The sequence below is a fragment of the Pogona vitticeps genome, chromosome 3 (assembly GCF_051106095.1).
Source record: "Pogona vitticeps strain Pit_001003342236 chromosome 3, PviZW2.1, whole genome shotgun sequence".
NCBI classification, from domain to species: Eukaryota; Metazoa; Chordata; class Lepidosauria; order Squamata; family Agamidae; genus Pogona; species Pogona vitticeps.
In genome coordinates this window covers 198,229,901-198,252,951 of record NC_135785.1, presented here as the reverse complement: position 1 = coordinate 198,252,951, position 23,051 = coordinate 198,229,901, and the positions used below count along the sequence as shown (strand labels likewise).

General features: G+C 39.1%; 1 protein-coding gene and 1 long non-coding RNA gene across 4 annotated transcripts in view; one reads left to right on the top strand and one right to left on the bottom strand.

The window, feature by feature from the left end:
* Positions 1 to 23,051, top strand: part of AGPAT3 (1-acylglycerol-3-phosphate O-acyltransferase 3) — a 113,248-nt gene that overhangs the window by 52,405 nt on the left and 37,792 nt on the right. Inside the window, exon 1 of one of the 3 annotated variants that reach the window (XM_072994193.2) lies at positions 5,672 to 5,866. The exons of the other annotated variants lie outside the window; for them this stretch is intronic. The gene's annotated coding sequence lies outside the window, so the exon portion shown is untranslated. Of the gene's footprint in view, positions 1 to 5,671; positions 5,867 to 23,051 lie in introns of those variants that run through there. 3 annotated transcript variants of the gene reach the window in all.
* On the bottom strand, positions 2,839 to 5,400 carry LOC144588197 (uncharacterized). Its single transcript, XR_013543606.1, has 2 exons — positions 5,328 to 5,400; positions 2,839 to 2,982 (listed from the first exon to the last, which is right to left on the bottom strand). It is a non-coding gene; the product is annotated as an uncharacterized LOC144588197 (long non-coding RNA).

Sequence of the window (23,051 nt, the reverse complement as noted above, 5' to 3'; positions counted from 1 at the left end):
ATTAGGGAAATTTGCACTCATTTTGAGAAACATGTTCAGAGTTCCTGAAGAAGTAGCCATGTTAATCTGTCTCAGTATGTGGGCAATATTAAAGGGGGGAAAGCGGGGGGGGGCAGTATAGAGAGAAGAAACAACAACAAAAAATAGCTCTTTGTTTAGCCTTTGCCGATGGGTACTTTCACCAAAATGACACTGGGGGTGGGATTAACTGAGGAGACAACTGTGTGATGTATTAGGTCAGTTGTGGCATTATCTTCTTTAATTTTTAGTATTTCCCTAACCAGTGCAGTGAAATTCTAAAACCATGCCAGGTTGATGCATTGCCATTTTGGTATGCCTCTTACAAACAAAAAAAGGAAAGTCACCCCAGCCTGCTGAATGAGATCTGAGAGAAAAGGCAGGAAAGGATGCTGTGTTGACTCCGTGGGCTCTGTTCCCATAAGGCAGCACAGCCTCAGCAGAGTCCCAGCTGAGGAGAAAGGCATGGGAAAAAAGGGGAAGATAACCACCCTTTTCTCTTCCCAACCTTCATCCCTGTGTTCTCCCCTCACACTGCAACTGTCCCCAGCCATTGTTGGTGATGACTCCTTACTCATGAGTAAACTGGGTAAACCTTACTTTGTATGGATCTGTAGCATGGGAGAAGACAGCCCATAGCACAGTCTCCAGTGTAGACAGAAATGTGTGAACAGGGACAGTGTGAAGGTTCTTCTTTAGGGCTCTCCTTTTTGTTAAATAAACTATGAGATGATTTGAAATCAAACCATTGTTCTGTATTTACCGTATTAACTTTGGAACAGGTATTGCAACATCAACATGTTTAACTTCAAACGTCTCTTGCGGCTGGAACGTAGCTCGCAAGGGTGTCCATGATTTGTTCTCAAACGGGTTAACATTCTTTAAGTCCCAAGGTCCACCTAGCATTCTTTCGGGCTCTTGGGTCTCCCCTTCCTCTTCGTCAAGGGTTAGAAGGGGAAGGGTCTCCTCGTCTCCGAGCCAGCCCCATAGGGGAGATCCCTCTCCTTTCTGCTCGAGCCACGGTCTGGGAAGAAGCCCATCTTCCGGAGCTCCTCCAGATGCCATGCCCACTTTGCCTCCTGTTCTCTTAGGATCCGCTCCTTCTCCTCTCTTAACTTCTTTCGCCACTCCTTCGTCTCGGACTCACCCCAGTAAGATGGTCTCTGGGGTAGTCCTTGTTGATGTCTCCTTTCGGCTTCATCATGGGGGATGTGAACCTGCTCCCATTTCCTGGTCCACGCATCCTGCATTCAAATCTTCTCCCAACCCCCCGGTATCTCATCCCAGGTCGCCTTTATATCCCCTATTCCTGCCTCCACCACTGACCATTGAGTCCCTCCCGCCTTTTCCCAGTCAGTCTGGGTAGCCATGCTTAACCCTCTCATTCCCAGCACCATATCCCAAGTATCTACCCCTTGGTGTTTCCATCCTCTAGCCCTTATGGCTTCCTCCAACTCCAAGGTATCTGTGCTTCGATGTTCCTTCCTAGGGGGAAAGGGTGGTGGGGTAGTGTGAGTCTCCCTATGTACCGCGGGAAGTGATGGCACTCCCATAAACGCCTCCTGTCTTTGCTTGGGGACTTCACAGACAGGCAGAGTTTCTAAAATAAACAAGCCACACATACCTTGTTGCTGCTGCGTTCCCTTTGGTGGCTCCCATTCCTTCATGCCCTCAGTTACCCAATTTGCTTGGTTTTATCCAAGGTTGGAACAGCACCGACAGAGGAAAAGGGGAGTGACCCTCCCCAAAAAACCCAACTTCCTTTGACTGTCTGCAAAAACTCAGGGAAGCACTTAAATTGACAGCTGATCAGGCTAGTGTTTTTCTTTAAACATTGCCCTAGTAGGCTTTTTTAACATTGCCATTTCTGATGTCAGATTTATATTTACTAGATTACAAACTGGTTTGTTTGTGCAATGTTGAATGCAAAAGGTTATTCCTGGTACTTAATGGTATACATCACTTTGGAGGGCAGGGGGATGAGTGAACCCTTGATATTGGGACTGACATTAACACTGGTGTCTGAGAATATATGAAACAAAGTTGGCATACTGGTCTGCATGTCTTATGTGGCATGTACTTAAATGAAGAAAGCTCATCTTTCTGGGCTCCTGGTTCAATATGCAGGACTAGAACATTCATTTGCTTGCGTGTAATCATAGTTTTATTAATTGTTCTGCGCACTTTTTTTTCCAAATCTTCCCAGGAAGGGTAAAGGATTCTGCCTTGTCTTAATATGGGGAAACCAAAGTGCTATGAAGAACACAGTTGTCTACAGAATAGGTATAATTAATATTGGCTATTTTAGACATTTCAAATAAGCCTGTACAGAAACCATTCTGTACTAATAATAGCTTTTTATTTTAATTACTTTCTCTGTGTCATAGAGAACCAGGAAGTATAATAACCAGGTTAGGATTATGAAATCATTGTTAAAATTTCAGTTATATAATTTTAAACTTGTTATAGGTGTAAATACACAGCAATTACCAGTTTCTTGTTCTTCCTTCTGAATCAACTGCTTCCCTTATTCTGAAGACAAAATCTATAAAAGGTGTTACAGTATTGAGATGAGGAAACAGAGACAGCAGAATACCATCCACAAAAAATAATTGACAGTTTCTGTAATGAAAATAGCCTCTTACAAATAGGAACTTCATTGTTGTCTCAGTTCTCAAAACAATCCAGTTGGCTGAAACATATTTTTGTATGCAAAATGCTTTTGTGTGCATTGAATTGTGCATAAAGGGATATTGGAAAAGATATGTGTGGCAATACTGAGAATGTTATCCTCTTGCCTCTTAAGAAGATCAGCTTGATGACACATATAGGGTGTTCTTCTCACTTGCAAGTGAATATTGATCAATCAAATACTGCTCAAATGAAGTATGAATCCTTAGATCTCTTTCCCATTCTGTTTCATACTCGGATTGCATGTTCATAAATTGTGGCATGTCTGCTTCTCTGTTGTACCAAGAGAGAGAGAGAGAGATTGAGATTGAGATTATTTATTTATTTATAATTATTTATTATTTAATTTATATACTACCCATCTGGCTACTGAGGCCACTCTGGGTGGCTCACAACAAAAAATAAAACAATAGTCAACAAAAATAAAATAACACCAACATAATATAAAAGAACGAACGTACAGTACACATTATAAATTAGGAACATTATAAACTTAGAAATACGGCACAAAAATAACACTTAAGAAATGAAGAGAAAGAGATGAAAAAGAATAGGCTGTTAGTTGTTATAAAGGTGTTCATCTAAATCTAGAATTTAATTACAGCGGTGTGTATGGATGGCATTGTGTAGATGGATCCAAAACAAACTTTTATTCTGGAACCCATAGATACTACTGATAGATTTTAAAAAATAAAGTAAAATCAGCAGCCCAATCCTATATTTGTCTACTCAGAAATACTTTTCATTGAGCTCCTTGAGTTTTACTACTTGGTAGATAATAGCACCTTCTTCCAGTGAGATCTGCCCAATCTACTTGTTCATCCCAGCCTGGACAGTTGAGGTCATTGACCTCGAGAGAGAACTGGGAAAAGAAGACCAGGAACTGGGTCTTCTCCGTGGTTGCCCCCCATCTTTGGAACAAACTCCTGTCTGGAATTTGCGTATCTTCAAAAAAAAAAAACCCTTCTGAAAACATCGCTATTTAGACAGACATTTCAAGATATTACATTAACAGAGTACAGAGATTACTTTAGCTCTTAAATTATCAATTCCACCATCTTGTTTTTATTAATTGTATTTATGCTATCTTTTGTTGTTGTTGTTCAATTGATTGATAGGTTTATTTGATTTTCTACATTGTTACAGTGCTTTTGTGGTTATTATTTAATGCGTTACTGTGGGTTTATTTTGCTGTGAACCAACAAAAGTGGCCTTGGTAGCCAGATGAGTGGTATACACATTGAACGAGTGAGTGAGTGAGTGAGTGACTGAATGAATGAATGCATTGCAGACTAGAATAATGACGTGTAATGCAAAACACTGTTTTAAAATATAATTATAGTTATAGTAAGGCAGAGCATAGGAGCTCCTACATGAAGTGTATGAAATGCTTGGAAATGCGCAGAAAAGGGTACTACCTGCAACCATCACAACCCCTGTAGCCAATATGTAGTAAAAAAAGAAATATAAAGGATCCCTTCAAAGCTCTGGATAAATGTGTGCACAGTTTCTAATTTTGTGGGGAACAAAGGCCTAAATTGCATTATTTGCCAATACTGTATATTTTGGTCCAAATTCAAAATGCTGGTGATGACATTTAAAGCCCCAAGTGGCTTGGAACCCTGGTTTTTAGAGGTGCCCTTGCCTCTGCATATACGTGCCTTAGCACAGGGATTTGCGGAGGAGACTTTTTCGATGTCAAGTCAGTATACTGCATGGAGACAATGAAGAGTTGGCATTCTCTGCTCTGGCATCCTGATTATAGAATGTCCTCCGTAGGGCAGTGTGATTGGCCTTCCTGAGGCACCAAACAAAAACCTGGCCCTTCACCAAAGCCTTTGGGGTTTAAAGATCTGACCTGAGAAGATTGTGCGATTGAAGGCATACAGTTTTAAAGAGTATTAAACCTCTGAATTGTTTCATTTGTGTTAAGCTGTTCAACATGGTTTAGTGTTGTAACCTTCCTTGAGGTCTTTTGATGCAATATAAGTAAACGAAATAAATAAATGAATAACTCTCAATGGTAATCCCTATTAGAATAGACCCACTGATGGTAAAAGATAAAGCATATAAATACCTTTAACTCAATAGGTTTACTCTAGTTAGCACTAGCAGCTAGATGTATTACTCACATCTTCCCTACAATGGTGCAATTAAAACAAAAGGGTTCCACTTAACATAAAGACATTTTGGGATTCATTGAATATCTGACAGTAACTTAACCGTTTAAGTAGTTTAATAATATGACAAATAACTAACATTGCGACTGTAATTTACAGTATTTTTTTAACATTTTATTCTTTAATTAGATTTTTGTACTTGATTGCACTCAGGGTTAGCCAGCAAATTTGAACAGAATTGTGATAATCTGTTTTGCAAAACAGCATCACAGCCAGCTTAACAGTTTTAAAAAGTTATTGTTTTTCTTTCTTGATGCACAGCCCCAGTTATATTCTGTGTTTTTGTAAAAATATTTTAAAGTATAATGGTATAATTGTTACATTATTCTGTTGCACTGAAATAAGTGCACATGTTCAAAATAAAGCAGCAGAACTTTTGAAATAGCAGAAGTATTGTTTTTAAAATAAAAAGTCTGGAGCACATGCTCCCTTTCTTACCTTCTGCCATCCTTCCCCATCATATAATGCAATATATTCTTGCGAAGTGTACCATGGTGATTTGCCATAAGACGATTATTGGATTAAGGCAAAGACTCAGTATGCCGACACTGACAATTCTGTTTATTGCAAGGTATTTACTATTTTATTCACATACGCCTTGTATCTGTTCGTTTCTCATATTAATGCCAATTTGAAAACTTGGATGGTTTAACAAAGACATTGTCATGACAATAGGAAAATAGTAGCTCTTCTTTTGTTTCTGAGGAGACAGCTTTCCGTAACAGCGATATTTCCAGATTTACTGCTGTGCGCTTTTGTCATCGTAATCCTTCCTTCTTGTCAAGACTCAAGTCTGATCTGTTCTGCAAGAAGGGGCTGACATCTTCCTGGTTTTCCCACTGTGTTTGCCCCACTGATTTCTTTGGTTAAAAACAAAAGCAAACTGGAAAGATGCTGGCAAACCAATCAGGAATATGTTTGTTAGTTGGAGTTTGTGCTACGTTGATTGCTCTGGCTTTGGCCTATTACCTGTACTGGTAAGTAGCATCTTATGTAAAATGTCATGTGCATTTATTATTTTCCTCCTCATGAAGTTGGGTGTTGCATGTCTTTTTTAGTAGTTCACATATACTCAAGTGTGGTTTGGTGCATTCAGTGGTAAATTAGTAGATGGGTCTCCTGCCTTATTCACACTGGCATGATTATTTGTAAAGTTCAGATGGTTAGAGAATTTATTTGTGATGAAAGAGAGAATAGAGGATGATAAGTGCTAAAATGTACCGCGTTTCTCCGAAAATAAGACAGGGCCTTATATTAATTTTTCTTCTAAAAACATATTAGGACTTATTTTCAGGGGATGTTTTATATTTTTTTTTCATGTACAGCAATCTACATTTATTCAAATACAGTCATGTCATCATCTTCTGGTTGCCACACAATGGTGGAGGGTAGGGTTTCACTTAACTGGGGCTTATTTTCAGTCTTATTTTCGGGGAAGCAGGGTAGTTGTTGTTGGGCTTTCTGACTTTGTATTACAATTTGCTGATTTCACAGTCCCATAATGTGCTTCATGCTTCTATAGGGAATCACTAGTTCACTAGTGACCACTAGCTATGTATGTAAAAATGTATTTTCTGTCCTGGAACCTGTAGAATGCTCTCTGTTATTGACATAGTACCATAAGATGATGTTCCAGCAGAATGTAAAAAAAAATTGCTAGTACAGACACAGTAGTAATCCTTCTAGATTTGTAATGCTTTGGATGTTTCTTGACATGCCATTCTAAAACCTCCCGTTGCCTATTTTCCCCTGAATCCCCGGTTGCCAATACTTGCCAAACAATTGTTGTCCCCTCCCCCCTTTTTTGGGGGGGGGAACGGCTCCATTTTTACTGGGTGGAAAGATTATGCTACAAATGGAAGCTCTGTCAGGTCTCCTGTGTCATCTTACATTCCAGATGCCCAGAAGTTTCTGGAGACATTTTTGACAAGAAATGAGGAAGGCCTCTGGGGCGAGCATTAATGGACTTGGGGAGCTACATGTACCCATAGGGCTGCCTGATTCTCACCCCTGATTTAAGCGCTGAAGTTATTTTGAAACAAAATGGAAAAGGAAATGCTTGCTTTATGTTTTAATTAAGAACTTTTGTAAGTGTAAATGAAATTGAGGCAATATTTTTTGACCTGGACATCATAATTATCTTTGTACTTTAGGTGCGTCCAGCGTTGCATAGTATTAAAAGACAGAGATGAATCTCTTCTTTTAAATCTGGCCTGTGTTGTATTCTTTCCAGTGCTTATAAGATGCATAATACTATTGCCAAGTTTTTAGTAACACAACCAATGATTTAGAAGAGGAGTGTATAACAAAGTTCTTGTTTTTAGAGCCACAGAATCTTCTTGGCATTTAACCTCAAACCAACTGAACCAATTGTAGCTCAAACCCAGGCATGTTGTTTATTCAGAGATACAGTCTGAGTTCCAAGTTGCTTATAAGGGTGGGTAGGATTGTAGCCTTTCATTCCTACTTTCCAGAATTGATCTCACTAATTGACTGGTTTGGAATGCCCATTTGGTATTCACATAAAACACATAGGCTTTATGTACCAGCCCTCTTTTCTCATCCAAATCCCCAGAGTTTTTTTGCTAGTCTGGGCATCATCTCTCTAGATAGACAGGTTTTTGTATACATGACAGGGAAAAATTGTAATGTAATACTTATGGCAAACAAGCTACCCAGCAGCTGTCCAGGAGATATATTTATTGTAACTTTAAAAACATTTGTAAATATTAAAATATAACATCAATACTGTATTTAAATTTAAATAGAAAAACATTATTAACATTTCATTCAATTCTAATATAGTGCATTACCAAAATAGTGTAATGAAAGGATATACATTCAGAGAAATTGGCAATGAAGTATATTGCTGCAGAACATGCTTCATCTGTGCCAGGTATTTAGCCTGCAGACAGCCCAATTGGGGGTGGGGGTGGGGAACCACCATCAAAACGTAGAAGGTCAACAATTCTGGATTCTGCTGGATAGCTCAGTGGCTGAGGTCTCTGGCTGTGGAGTCAGAGGTTGAGAGTTGATTTCTTCACTATGCCTCCTTGACGGGCTGGACTTGATGATCCATAGGGTCCCTTCCAGCTCTGCAGTTCTAACGTTATTATTCTCATAGATTTGCCTGCTGATCCAAGTGCAAATGCTTTGCTGTTCAATATTATACAAACCTGACTTTCATCCTCCTGCATACATATGCTAGCTTAATGTTTATTTTAAGAGTGTAAATATTAGGCAGTCTTTTAAGGTGAACAGTCCTGACCCATTTGTGTGAAAGGCAGATTTATCTATTTATTTTGAAGAGGAGGCAAAATAGTTCAGATGATTACTTCTTTACTTCAATGACTTGGTTTGTACATAATCCCTTGAAAGTATTCATTCCTTCTCAAAACACACTCAAGTTTTTTTTTAAAAAAAATGTCACTCTTTTCAAGATTAACTGATGAGATTGGAGGTTGCAGGTGATCAGCTTTGCCTATCGGGTGGTTAGCCTGATTTTTCCAGTATTTCACCAAACATACTTTGCTCCCTTTGAGATCAAACTGTCCAAATCTAGCTGCCAAAGTCTCTCAGAAACCAGAATTTGGGGGCTGAAATCCTGTTGACATTTGTTGAAGGATCGCATAAGTTGCCATAGCTAATCGTAGCTAATTGCTGAGGTGCATGCTCAGTATACAGTCAGATATATCATCAGGCGCATCACCCACAGAAACCTAGCATCTTGTCAGTTAGCCTCATTTCACTTCAACCACTTTCTTGATCCCTCTGGGAACATCAGTAGAATTTTATCCACTATTGAGTAAAAAGCATTGAAAGGCACTGTGAAAGATGGGTGGTGGCCATTTTCCTGTATGAGTCTACCCAGGTTCTGATGTAATCTAGCCTTTCATTCAGGTACAGTAAGTGATAACTAGAAAAAGGGTCCTTTTGGTGGTTCCCAGTAATATATGTCTGTTGCATACTCAGAATAACTTTTGAGCACTAGGTAATGATCTTTTAATTCTTTGTAGCATTCAAAACACAATTTTTATTGTAGTGATGGTTGAGAGATCCACTGTAGAGCAATAGAGTGCAGGGCTGGGATATAGCTGAGGTATTGGCTCCACTGAATGTCTTAGGCCTAAGTCTGGCCTTCCTCAAGGGGTTGCTCTGAGGATGAGGTGGAGAACCATATGCATTGCTTTCAGTTTATTTGTTTATTAAGTCTCATTTATAAGCTGCCTTTCTTCCCATAAAAGGACTCGGGGCAGCTCACAAAGTTAAAACAAGTAACATTTTAAAAAAGTATACAGCACGTTAAAAAACCAATTAAACTATTGTGATAATTAAAATATTACAAGTAATTAATAGTATTAACTTTAAAAAGAAACACAAGCTGAAGAAGAACACAGGTTCAGTGGAAGAAAGGTAGAATATTAATATATTTTAAAAAAAGTATTGTGCTATTTTTAATCTTCCGCTTAATTAGGCTGTGTTGTTGAAAACATTAAAAAATTAAATTAGCACTCTTAATATTTCCAGTGCTTCTAACTGTTACAATAAAGGGAATTAATCATAGCTTAGAAAGTTACTTTTTGAAAGTAATTCAGTTACTGTATACACTTCCTTACAGCTTCCTATTAATTTATTTATCATTAACATTTTTAGTATCTTTATGTATTTCTTGTTATATTACCTGTTATGCTTTCCAAAATAGAAGAGGAAAGGAAAGGAAAGCTTACATTTGATAAGAGAATGGCTTCAACAATAAAACTTCCAACAATTGTGCTTAAAATGTCTGCAGAAATTTAGTTACTTTTTAGAAGTCATGTCTTGTGTCATTCTCACTGTTGATTCCACTTGTTATGTAATTTTTGAAGTGTACCCACATTAACACTCCCTCTGACAAAAACACTGCCACGAGTACTGTAACTGTGTTACTTCTTAACTCTGGACTTAATGTGGCCCTGTCAATGTGAAATTTCCTTAAGAAACAAAGCTAAAGTGCTTCTTTTTCTGGGTGAGTAGTGGGGGAACTAAATTAGTCTTGATCATATTGATCAATTACCATTTTCTGGAACTGTTCCCATTTCTGAGTGACCTCTCTTTCTAGCAAGGATGCTTGGGGCAGAATAATTAAACCTGCCCTAAAAACTGGTTTGCTTTCTCAGGCAATGAATATGTGGGGCAAACTACTCTTTGTTTGAGAATACATATTCTTTGTTCCTTTGCAAGTGTTTTTCTCTACCCTCTCTAGACACATTTTTTCATAATCTGAGAATCATGGCATTTTTCAATTAACAGCAAGGAAAGGGGTTGGGGTGATTGTTGGTATGCAACCACTGGTAGGAATATGAAAATAGTATACACCGCTTTTCCAGTGAGTTGCTAGCCCTCTTTACTAAATTGAAGTTCAGCGTCTGCAGTATGTTTATAAATGGGGACTGAGTTTGCATTAGAAAAAAAAGGGGGGGAGAAATAGCAGACATGGATAACTTATAGTTCATGATACTCTGCCTTGACTATTTTATGCATGCTTGTACTTCCAGTTTGCATAAGGTATTTTAAGAAATCTTAAAGAGGAGCACAGTTTAATTGGATTGAAGTGTTATCCTGCGTGTTGCTTGGTGACCTATATATACTCACAAGGTTTTGTTTTAGTCCTGTGAACTAGTTTGAGGATGGCAAGAAAGCAGTTGTTTCTCCTGTTTTTTTCCCCACTGAATAAAGATCTCTTCAATTATTATCTGGTTCTTCATTTTGAGAAATTGTTTTTATGGTGGTCTCTTCTTCAAATATAAACAGTGTTTGTCGAACAGTAATTGAGTTCACTACCTCTTGTTTTTTGTCTCAGTTGGGCTAAGCACTATAACCTGTAGACATTTTTACTGGCCTTGGAGACATGAAGGCTTGGCCTCATTTGGCATTTTGTGAGCTAGTAGTATGGGAATGCTCTTGCACAGAAGCTGTCACTTTTAAGAATTTATTTTTTGCTATAGATAACCTTCCTATCTAAGCTATTGGTAAACAACAGTTATTTATATTTTTCTGCACTGTCTGTAAGATTGGGGTGCATGCCTAAATAAGTGGATTTTCATTCACAAAAGCTTGCCTTGATTATTTGATTTTTTTAGTGTCTAATGAAGATGTCACCTTCTCTTGTGTTTGAATACTTAGTTAACCTTAAAATAAATATATCTGTTCTGGTGTATTTCCAACTATTCAGTTCCAAAAGGCTTGAATTAGCTAAAAATACTTAAGTCAGAAATTAATACTAAAATTACTAAAGTAGGGGGAAAAAACCAAAACAAAACTCCTAGACAATAGATAATACCGCAGAATGATATTCAAAGTGGCCTAAGGAGCTGCATCAGGGTGGGAAAATAGGCACATGATCTGTGTACACAAAGAAACATCTAAAGCACACATGCAGAACTTTTTGAACCCCAATCCTGCCATATGGTAAAATATTAGGCCAAAAGCAAAAGAAAAATAAAAGAAATATAGAGCATACAAAAATGCTGTGCTCCCTTTCCTCCTAGCCTTCCCAAAGCTGGTAAAAAGAGAGCTTTTCAGAGACTTTTTGGGAACATCTCTCCTCCCCCCCCCCATGATAGACTCTCATGCCACTTTATTTAATTTTTATTTTGTTGCCCAAAGTTTTTATAGGGATTGTTTAGCTTTTTGGTTAGGGTGGATGTTTTTATGTTTGTGGCTCACCATTAGATGGGTAAATGAAAGAAAGAAAGAAAGAAACTTTTATATCTTAATGTGAGCTTTTGTAAATTAACTGTAGTTCACATAGCAAGAACAACATGATATTTTGCCATATGATATGACTGGGGTTCAAGAAGGTCATAGAAGTTCATACAGTGTATTTCATTATGTTAGATTTCTTACTCTGAAGTTGGTTCAGAGTGACAATAGTGTGATTTTACTAGCTTTTTATATTGGTTACATTTCTTTCAGTGAGTTCAGAGCTTTTCCTCCTCCTCATTTTTGATTTCACAGCAAGCCTGTGAGGTGATTTGGACTAAGAGTGTATGACTGGCCTAACATCCTCCAACAAGTTACACAACTCAGTCGAGATTTAAACTTGGACCTTCTAGGTCTAACGGTCTAACTGCTACTTCACACTAGTGAATGTTTGAAATGGCCATTTTGCACAGGATTACATTTTAAAAAAACTATTAATCTAGATTAAAACTACACCTAGAACTCCATTTTGATATTACCTATTTACTATTTAAAGGGATGTGGTGGCTTTGTGGGTTAAACAGCAGAAGCCTCTGTGTGACAAGGTCGGAAGACCAGCAGTCGTAAGACTGAATCCACGCGACAGAGTGAGCTCCCATCGCTTGTCCCAGCTCCTGTCAACCATATGTGCCTGCCCGTCCTCTAAGATCAGGCCAGGAGGCCCTTCTGAAGGTGCCATCCCTGAAAGAGGTGAAGGGGATGGCATGTCGGAATAGGGCCTTCTCGGTTGTTGCCCCCCAACTTTGGAACACCCTCCCTAGAGAGATCCGCCTGGCTCCGACACTCTTGGCCTTTCAGCGCCAGGCAAAGACCTTTCTGTTCACCCAGCATTTTAATTAATTAATTTTAATGTTTTAATTGTTCTAAGAAATATTTTAATATATGGTATTTTATACTGTTTCTTAAAATGTTTTTAATGTTTTTAGGTTTTAATGTTGTACGCCGCCCAGAAGCCACTGGCAATGGTGCGGCTAAAAAAATATTGTAAATAAAAAAAAAATTGTAAATAAACCTAGCAGTTCGAAAGCATGTAAATGCAAGTAGATAAATAGGTACCACCACGGTGGGAATGTAACAGCGTTCCGTGTCTAGTCGCACTGGCCACGTGACCACGGAAACTATTTATGGACAAACTCTGGCTCTACGGCTTGGAAACAGGGATGAGCACCGCAGCCTAAAGTTGGACACGACTGGACTAAATGTCAAGGGGAGTCTTTACCTAGTTACTATTTAATGTATCACCTGCAATGAATTCCACCTGGGCAGTGTTTCTAAAGCATCTAGTCATATTGACTATATCTTAAAATATTCCCACACTTGGTTTGATCCATGTAAGGTTCTAGACCTGCCAAGGGAACCTGGTACTCATGACTCTAGTGAGTTTGTTACATTATTTATTACTTATGTACAGTAATTTGGTAACTTGCATTTTTGAACTGTGAATATTGTCACATTTCCACACTTTTGCGTTAGGTGAGTGGTTGCTTGATTGCGCACTGCTGCCAGTGAGTGGACAATTGCCCAAGGAGATGGAGGAAGGAAGTGTGCTCCTGGCGGTGAGTGGGCGATTGCCTAGAAGAGGCAGAGGAAGGAAGCACGTGGTGCCCACAGAACATCTATGTGGGCACTGCACTGAACCAGGCTGAACTGCGGTTCATGCCTGTCTCTACTCCTGACTGTTTTGCATCTGTACGGTGAGGGTGGGAACTTCTGGCCCGCCAAAGGTTTGAAGTACACTTCCCTCAAGCTACAGTGAGTGGGCAATTGCCCAGAGGAGGCAGGAGAAGGAAGTGTGCAGCGGCCATAGAACACCTGTGCAGGTGCTCTCCTGAACTGGGCTGAATCACGGTTCCTGCCCATCAATAGGCAGGATTAAAAGTAACTATGGAATTTTGTCTGTCTTTCTTATTTAATCTAGTTAGCTTTCTAACCATTCTTTCTTTGTTAATATTAGAGACTTTTCTCCCTATTGCTATAAGAGCATCACAGCTTTTAGTAACAGTAAGCGAAAGTAAGGTTTATTTGAAAGGGAAAACATAATTTGGGGCACATTAAAAATCATCACAAGTATTTTGGATATTAATAGTGCAATCCTGTGTCTTGTTTGTTCTGAAACAAGTTCCACTGTCTTCAGTGAAACAATCTGCCTGTTAGTTAAGATTTAGGGCAGTAGCTATTGTTTAGGTATTTATTTATTTATTTTTATTTCAGAGCATTTCTGTACTGTTTATTCATTTTAAAAAAATCCTACTGTGCAAAGTGTGAGTGATAAAAAGTGTGTAATTCACCAAAAGTAATATCTTAAAAAGCAAAATGCTGTATCTGCCTCAGCTGGTACAGAAATCAGAGCCGGTGAGTATCATTCTGCAAATCAGACACCTGCATCTCTGGCCAGTCAGATGCTCTCTTAGGGGTGGGAAGAGCTAGTAGTAGTATATCCCATATACTACTAGACTAGAGCTATCTGATTCAGCATGTTGCCAAATTCCTGATGGGGCACAAGGAGAAGCAAGCAAACAATAAACAGTTGTTTGCAGTAGATTACTTAACAGTGCACTTTTTGTTTGGAGTGGAAATATATTATGTATTAACTGCTGAAAAGGGAATCTTGTAGTGGTTAGTTGCCAGGAGTACTAAGCCTCCTGGCAGAATTATCATAGCTTGGTCAAATGCATGGTGTGTACAATAAAGGATATTCTTGTTTTTCAAAATGCAAAGGACAGAGAGCACAGGACCCCAGTTATGGCTTCCTGTTTGCTTCAGGCCCAATTTTGAAATGCTAGCAATAGTCCTCTGAATAGTCGGAGCTTTGTGTTCCTCAAGAGCAATTTTCTCTCATACAGTATATTTCTCTCAATTGTCTGCATTCTGGAAATGGTTCCCTGTGCTAAGTATCATTGAATGAGAGCTGAAACTGGAAATTCTCGTTACATCTCTTGATCACTAGGTTAAAAACTAGCTTGCAGTCCAAACTTTGCTACTGTATCATCGATTTCTGTTGTTGTTGATATTTGTGTGTTAATTGAGTCCAATCTAAACTAAACCAGTTGCCATGAAGTGTGCTTGAAATCAGTCTTAAAAAGTTAGTTGTAACTTAGACCAGTTTAGTCACTACTAATACTGACATCATTTCAGTGGCACCTACCTAATTTACTTAATCTGGATCTGAACCACCATGTTTAATGTTTGTTTTGCTGAGTTTTGTATCTTCTACATTTTATGGGAAGATACTTTGAATATAGTTGTTCTTTTCTGTGTTATGGTAGGCAAATATTCTCATTCATAATATCAAAATCTTTTTCTTCTTCGTGTGAGACTAATGTGCAATATGAGCTGGTGCAGCTCTCTGTGCTGGAGTGGTGTGGTTGCACAATCTGAATCCTAACTGCAATTCTCAATATCAGGCAGAGCAAATGTGGCTGATGGGGTTACATGCTCTGCCACCTGTGGAGCGTTGGACAAGTTATATGGTCCTAGACCACCACCTGAGAGACTAGTAAACCATCTCTGAGTACTTTATGCCCAGAAAAATATATACGAGAAACTATTGCTGCAGCAATTCCATAAGCCAGCTCAAAGAAATAGGGCTGCCCCAAACAAAAAGAGAGAGAGAACTTTAAAACTGGACCTCGGATCAGCACCAAATTTGATACAGATATAGCAGGCAGTCTTCTCTTCCTCTGTACCAAATTTGAGGATGTTTGGGCAAGCGGGTTTCTAAATATAAAGCTGCCCCCTATCCTAAGCATACACTGGTGAGAGAATGGTCAGTCATAGTTGTGAAGGTTCGGGTATAGTGCTCTCCTTCTCCCCAAATAAACCATGAGTCTGTTTAACTTCAAACAAGTGTTCTTGATTTATTAACTTCGGAACAGGGATAGAAATATCAACATGTTGTACATCTAACTTCTCTTGCGACTGAAACGTAGTACGCAAGGGCGTCCATGAAGTGCTACAAAACGGATTAACGTCTTTCAAATCCCATGGTCCAGCCAACACCTTTTCAGGTTCATGGGATTCACCCTCTTCTTCATCTGGGGTCAGAAGGGGGAGGGTCTCCTCATCTCCGATCCACCCCCATAGCGGAGATCCCTCTCCTTGGGGTTCAAGCCACGGTCCAGGAAGCAGCCCATCCTCCACAGCTCCTCCAAATGACATACCCGTTTAGCCTCCTGCTCGCGGGCAATCCTCTCCTTCTCTTCTGTTATCTTTCTCCATCACTCCTTGGTCTCTGACTCACCCCAGTAAGATGGTCTCTGGGGTACACCTTGTCTCCTCCGCTTCTCAGCCTCTTCATGAGGCACTTGGACCTGCTCCCATTTACTGGTACAAGGATCTTGGACCCATATCATCTCCCAACCACCCGGGATTTCATCCCGGGCCCCTTTTATATCCCCTACTCCCACCTCCACCACCAGTCGTTGCTCTTTTCCCGCCCTTTTCCAATCTGTATGGGTGGTTACATTTAACCCCCTCTTTACCACCGTCAGATCCCAGGTATCTACCCCTTGATGCTTCCACCCTTTGCTTCTGTTGATCTCCTCCAACTCCTGTGTATCTGTGCTCCGGTGTTCTTTCTTAGGAGGAGAGGGTCATGGGGTTGTCTGAGTCTCCCTATTAACCGCGGGGAGCAACGGCACTCCTAAAAACGCCTCCTGTCTCTGCTCTGGGGCTCCACAATAGTGCCTTTTTTTAATTTGGAAGGAATTCAGACATGGGGGTGGGGGGAATACTGACTTTGAAAAAAGCAATTTGAGAGTGGGAAACCCTCTTAAATTTCTGGCTATCTTCCTTGTAAACTGGTTATTGGCACAGAGGTTCTAAACACAGATGTTGAAAGCAGAAAGGGAGATCTGAATTTTTGACCCTCCTAATCAGGACCAAATTGAATGACTCTCAAGAGGAGAAATGTTTAACTCCTTTCTGCCCAAACAATCATTAAAAAGAGTTTCTGTTTCTGGTATAAAAATACTTAAAATACATTTTAAGAAATAGAGAATAAATATTCAAAATCTCACTTATTTAAACAGAAATTACTGTTTTGTTTTGTTTTTGACTGATGATAGTCTTAGCCATGGTGCCTGTTCCATTCAACTTGTCACTATACCATTATTTGGTAATTAAGATGCTATGTTTCATCAAGTCATTTCTGATGTGTAGGGTGATTATACGAGTTACTGATATCCAAAATTACTCTCATTAATATCTCTGCTAAGATTTTGCAAACCAACAAAATCTCATATTAGGTTGTTCTCTCTTCCTGTTCCACCCCCATTTCTAGCAATATTGTAATTTCCAATAAGTTATATTCAAATCTTGCAAACTAATTGCTAAGGCTTCCTCTATTGCAGTGGTCCATAACTTTTTAACTCCACGGACTGGTTGGGGAAGGCGGGGTAAAGGAGAGGGGGCGTGCACATGCGTTTGTGCTCATGTGCGAAGGGCAGGGGTGCTCGGGAGACATTCGCACACAGTCACAAAGGGGTGAAGTGTGCTCTCTCGCGTGTGCACTTGCACATATGTGCAAAGGGGCTGTGCAGGGGGCAGGAGGGTATGCGGGGGTGGGTGGGAGATAGTGGTTGGGAACTCCTGCTTTACTGCATCATCTCATCTCATTTTCGGTATTCCTATTTTTCTACTGCTGCAACACACTTTTTCCAATGATATAGTCTGTTCTGGTCACTTTTGTATTTCCAGTATATGTGTATGATAGGATAGGCTCAGGTTACTCATTTTGCTCTAGTAAGAGTTCAGGCTTGACTTAATTGAGCACCCAATTTATTGCCTTTCTGGCTATCTTTCGTATCTATACAGGTTTCCTCCAACATCCCATTTAAATGAGTTGAGTTTTGTCCCTGTCTTTCTTCACTGTCTTTCTTCATCATTGTATGGATGAATTTAACGTTGGTTTCCAGTGACATTCTTTGCTAACTCAACCTCATCCTTTTTTTATTCCAAAAGGCAAAAGGAGCCTCATGATGCAGTGTAGTACAGCAGCCAAAACTCTGCTCATGACCTGGGTTCAATCCCAGGTAGCTGGCTTGAGGTTCATTCAGCCTTACAGCCTTCCCAGGTCAGTAAATTGAGAACCCAGTTTGTGGTGGAGGGGGGAGGCCGTCACAGACAGATAAACGCAGTGGACCCAAATATCAAGTTCACCAGGGAAGACACCAAAGACAACCGGCTGGCTTTCCTGGACTGTGCAGTCATCATAGGATCCAATGGCAGCTTAGGAATAGACATCTACAGAAAACATACACACACTGATAAATACCTGCAGTTTGACTCTCGTCACCCATTACAACACAAACTAGGGGTCATCGGGATGCTAAACCACAGAGCAAGAAACATCCCCACCTCCACAGAAGCCAAGAAGAAGGAAGAAGGACATCTGAGGACAGCTCTTAAGCCTGTGGATATCTAAAATGGGCCTTTAAAAAGGCAATGTCCTGACTCAGCAGGACAATGGAACAGTCTGAGACCCAGAGCTGACAGAAGAACCTGGTCATTCCTTACATGGTGGGGGGGAGGAGTATAGCTCCTAGAATTCCCCAGGCACCAGTACATGTCCCAAGGCAATGAACAGCAGTTATGGGGAGCCAAATGTTACGGCATTGATCAGAAGTTAGGAAAACTGAAGTTTTGACTGTTATAACTGGAAATGGCAATGGGAGTAATTACAGTTTGAGTTCCTCTTTTACTTAATGTTCAAGGTCTTGTTAAAATCTTGTCACAGGAAGAAAATCTGAACAAGCAGTTTTGACTAATCATTGATATTGTCAGTGTTTAAAATGTTGCACTGATTCAGTAGGATAGCCGAAGAAGAAATGCCTAACAACAGTGGCTCATGCTTTGGTGATCTCCAAAATAGAGTAGTGTAATGCTGTCTATGAAAGACTGTCCTCAAAGAAGTCAATACAAAAACTTTAGCAGGTCCAAAATGCAGTGGCCAGACTGCAGGGACCAACAGAGATGACTATGTATCTCCAGTCTTGGCATATTTCCTTATTAGTTTTCATGCTGAATTCAAGGTGCTGGTCATCACCTATAAAGTTGTAAACAATTTAGTACCTCGATGCCTGTCGGAACATCTCTCCTATAAAAGAGCTACCTACCTATCCCACCCTCTCTTTGCAGTCCCGATTGTTAAAAGCAGTAAAACCAAGGAAGGGCAAAAGAACAAACACCAGAAACCAATCTTTCTCGGTTGTGTCCCCACACCGCTGGAATAAACTTCAAACAGAAGTATGCCGGGCCCCTTCTCTTGCAGACTTTATGAAGGCACTAAAAACAGAACTGTTTAAAGCTGCCTTTTATTAGTTAGTTAACTATTGTTATCTATTTTTATTTATTTTATTTGTAGTTGCATATTGCTTGTATTTATTTTTTTCTTATATGTTTTATTTTACACTACCCAAAGAGAGCATTGTATTATGGGGCAGTACATATATGGAAATTATAAATACATACTGTAAATACATAAATAACTGCAGTCACAAAACAAAATAGTGCTAAAAAGTGAAGTGTGGATAGTTTAGAAGCTTTTTTTTAGCGGAAATTCTAGAAATATTAGAATTGTACACCTTCATTGCAACCTAGTGAACTCAAGAGGGGAAAGAGTCTAGAAATACTTGGAATCACCTAGTACATAGGTATTTATAGATAATGGAAAAGTTTGAGAGTCCTGCTCCTGGGGGATCCTGAAAGTTGTACTCCAAAAAAAGTAACTTTTCCAAGTTCTGGTAAATGGATCTAGTTGACTGTGTATAACACCAACAACAGAAGTGTGGCATCTTCAGGTTAACTGTATTAACTTCTATTTATTACCTTTTACTTCCTCAGACGCATAAAGTGGAGCAATGAAACCATAGGTTTATATACACAGGACATGGTTGTAGGGGCCATGTGAAATGGATCCAGGAGGTGACGTGTGCATTATTAACATGCAGTTTTCAAGAATGTTGATAAGATAAACATCCTGGTGAAAGACAGAGTAATTAGCTAATGCAAACTGTTGGCTAATCCACATTATTGCACTGCATGCATATGAAAGTGTGGATAGTAATCCATTAAAGCTCACACTAAAATTTTTCAGTCTTATAGGTGCACAATACTTTTTAAAATTTCTGCATTTTTAAAATGGGCTTAACACTGCTTCTTCTTTGAAAACTGCTGGTTGACTATGCATTGGATTAAAAATAAGATGGTTATAGCTAAATTGGCACGCTGTCTCAGTGAGCTGAAAGTTCTGCCTGTTCATCTGTGATATACTGGAAAAGCATCATGTCACAAGAATCAAAGTGTTTCCCTGTCCTCTGCCTTTATGACCATTTCTACAAAGAGCATGGGAGATATAGTGCAGATCTCTATACCTGTCACTCTGCAGCATTCATGGAGCCAATTGTTCCTTTCCCAAAATAAGCAGACAAGTAGCAAGTTTGTAAGGTTAAATAAGCATGTTCCTTGGTACTTGAATGGGTTACTCTGTCATTAAAGTGCAGTATGTAAAATGCCTTGGGCACAACCACAAAGCTGATGCTCAGCTGAATAAGGAGTCTGTTCTTCAGAAAGAATGTGATTCTCTGATTTGAGCTACATACATTTATTGGGCAAAAAGATTCTATGTAAGATGCATGTGCATAAGGTGGATTAATGGTATAGTCAGATGCTGATGCAGCATAGCAAGAACGCCTTGTAGTTTCTGTCTTTCTTCAGAGGAAGTTGCTACGTTCTTCAGTTTTCAAAGTCTGGATTTTTTCCAGTTTGAAAAAGAAAAAGAATTCATATTCTGTACCAGAGGAGTACATATTCTAAGCTTTGCTGTATCGTATCAAGGTCATTTGGTGATTTAATCCTTCAGGTAACTATATTTACAAAGCATACTGAAACAATATAGAGGTTATTCAAGAACTATATGGTGCTCCAATCTATTTCTAGAAAAATTTGTTCAGGAGAACATACAATATGAAAGCAATCTTTCCCTCCCCTGCATGACCAGGGTTGTTTGGCTAGAAGTTCTTGTTAATATAGAAGAATGGGGAGATATATTTATATTATTTATAAATATATATGTCCTCTCAGGTAACAGGATCTTATATTGCTTGCTCTCAAAGCTAAGAAAACCAGCTTTCTGGACTACACTTCCCGGTAGGCATAATGGCTTGTTGAATCACCAAGCTTTTCCAAGCATAAGCTCTTGAAGGAGGGCAGATGAAAGAGAAGGGGGAAGTATAACCTTAAATAATACCTTATTTATCTTAAATAATTCCAGTGTAAAACCAGCACCATATAGTGCAAAATCTAGCAAATCTAGACTTGATTTCAATTGATTGCTATTTCGTGTTGATGGATCTTAAATTCTTGTGTTTGAACAGCATTCATACTGAATTCTCATGCGCGTTTTGGCCATAATTATTTGTAATGATGGCATTTGTATTACAGGGCCAGCCTAGAACATGTTTTTTTCTTCTAAGAATGCTTTTTGTTATTTATGTTAAGCCTGTCCACAAAAAATATTTTTCAGAAGCCTTCCTGAAAAGAAATTAAATACATTTTGTACTCATGTGGGTCTGTTGGGAATTGTGTATATGAGCTGAAACATTTAGTAGGTTGCAGTTTTTGGTACAGTGGTGCCCTGCTTGATGACAATAATCCGTTCCAGCAAAATGGCTGTACAGCGAAATTGCCGTCAAGTGAAAAAAAAACCTATTGGAATGCATTGAAAACCGGTCAATGCATTCCAATGGGGGAAATACCTGCTCGTGCAGCAAAGATCCTTCATAGGGTGGCTATTTTGCAATCTCTGTCTTGCGAAATGAGGTCAGCAAAACAGTGGGGAGCCATTTTGCGAACTGCCAATCAGCTGTTTTTAAATTGTCATTAAGCAAAAAATTGGTTCCCGAAACAGGGAACTAATCATCGTGAAGCGAAAAAAACCCATTGGAACCATCGTTTTGCGATCGCAAAAAAGACATTGTCAAGCGATTTCGTCATCAAGCAGGGTTGTTGTAATGTGAGGCACCACTGTATTTTAAATTTTCTTTTATTCACAGTAAGTTATTACCAGGGAGGCAGTAATCCTGCAAGTATTTAGACACTTACTTGAAGTATAGGAGGAACCTGTCTCATTTATACAGCATTTAGTAGTGCTGTATAACAGAAGTTACAATAAATACTCTACAAGCCTGAGGCAGGAGTCTATACTGTATTTTATTTATTTCAACAATTACTAATGATGGTCAATTTGCATCATATGCTTTAACTGTAACATCATAAGATTCATTCATTATATTTCTGAACTAAATGGAAGAATGTATTGCTTTTGTCTGTGGCTGTTGTCACTTCCTTGTTTTACGTGTAGAAGAAAATTCAGGGTTATAACAGAAGCAACATTTCAGAAAACCACTTTTTCCATAGTAAATTCTCTCTAGTAGGCCTAAATAGCTGCCTGCATTGTTAATTGGTAACTATTATATTACGCCTAAATACTATTCCAAAATAAATTCTGGAAGTAAATATATAAAGAATTACTTTGTTTTACCCTGGGAAGAGTTCTAACTCCGCAGGGGAACAAAATCCTTAAGCAACTTTGTGTTGTTTCTGTGTTGATGGAGAGATCTTTATGTTCTTTCTTGTAGATCTATTGTAGTTGAACACTCTGTTAAATCCCAAGATTCTCAGACAGAAATTAAGTATTTCATTGTGCAGTTTGAAGGTTACAGTTCATCAAGTAAGACCATCTTTCATCACTGTAACTGGATTCCTAAATACATCTGAATGATGCTCACTATTACTGTACTGTTGTATTTATTTAAATAACACCCACCAAGATTAACATTCATCAGTCCAGTGGTATCTCTCAATCTATAGCCAAAAGCAGTTGGTACTTAGAGGTGCCTCCTTGGGATGATCTGTATCACAAATGCCTGTATGACTGAATGTTTGTATTATCTGCACATGCACATCTTTGCATCTGTTTCTTTCCCTTTAAAACCAGGAACTCACTACTTTAAGGAGGTACCCTCAGTTTAGTTACTTTCAATTACTTCCTATGTATTTGGAAACAACACTTTTGATAAGCAGATATGTTCTGTGAGGAAGGAAATTAGGTCTTCCTGGAAATTATTGCTATGATTTCTTCCCATTCCTAAAATTTGTGGGTCTCTAGAACTTTGAAATCTGACTCAAATATACCATACAAGGCTGATCACTTTGCCTGCTTATGGATGAAACAAGCACACACACCCTAGGATCTGGTAGCCCATTGAAATACCACAGTAGTTACATCTGGAAGTGACCCTTTGCAAATAATGTTATTAACATCTTTCCCATGGAAATAACAGTTTTACTTAGTGCTAGTTGAGGGGGCTTGGGAAGTGTTGCCTCTTCATTCCTTGAGGTTGTCAAGATTTTTACTTCTGT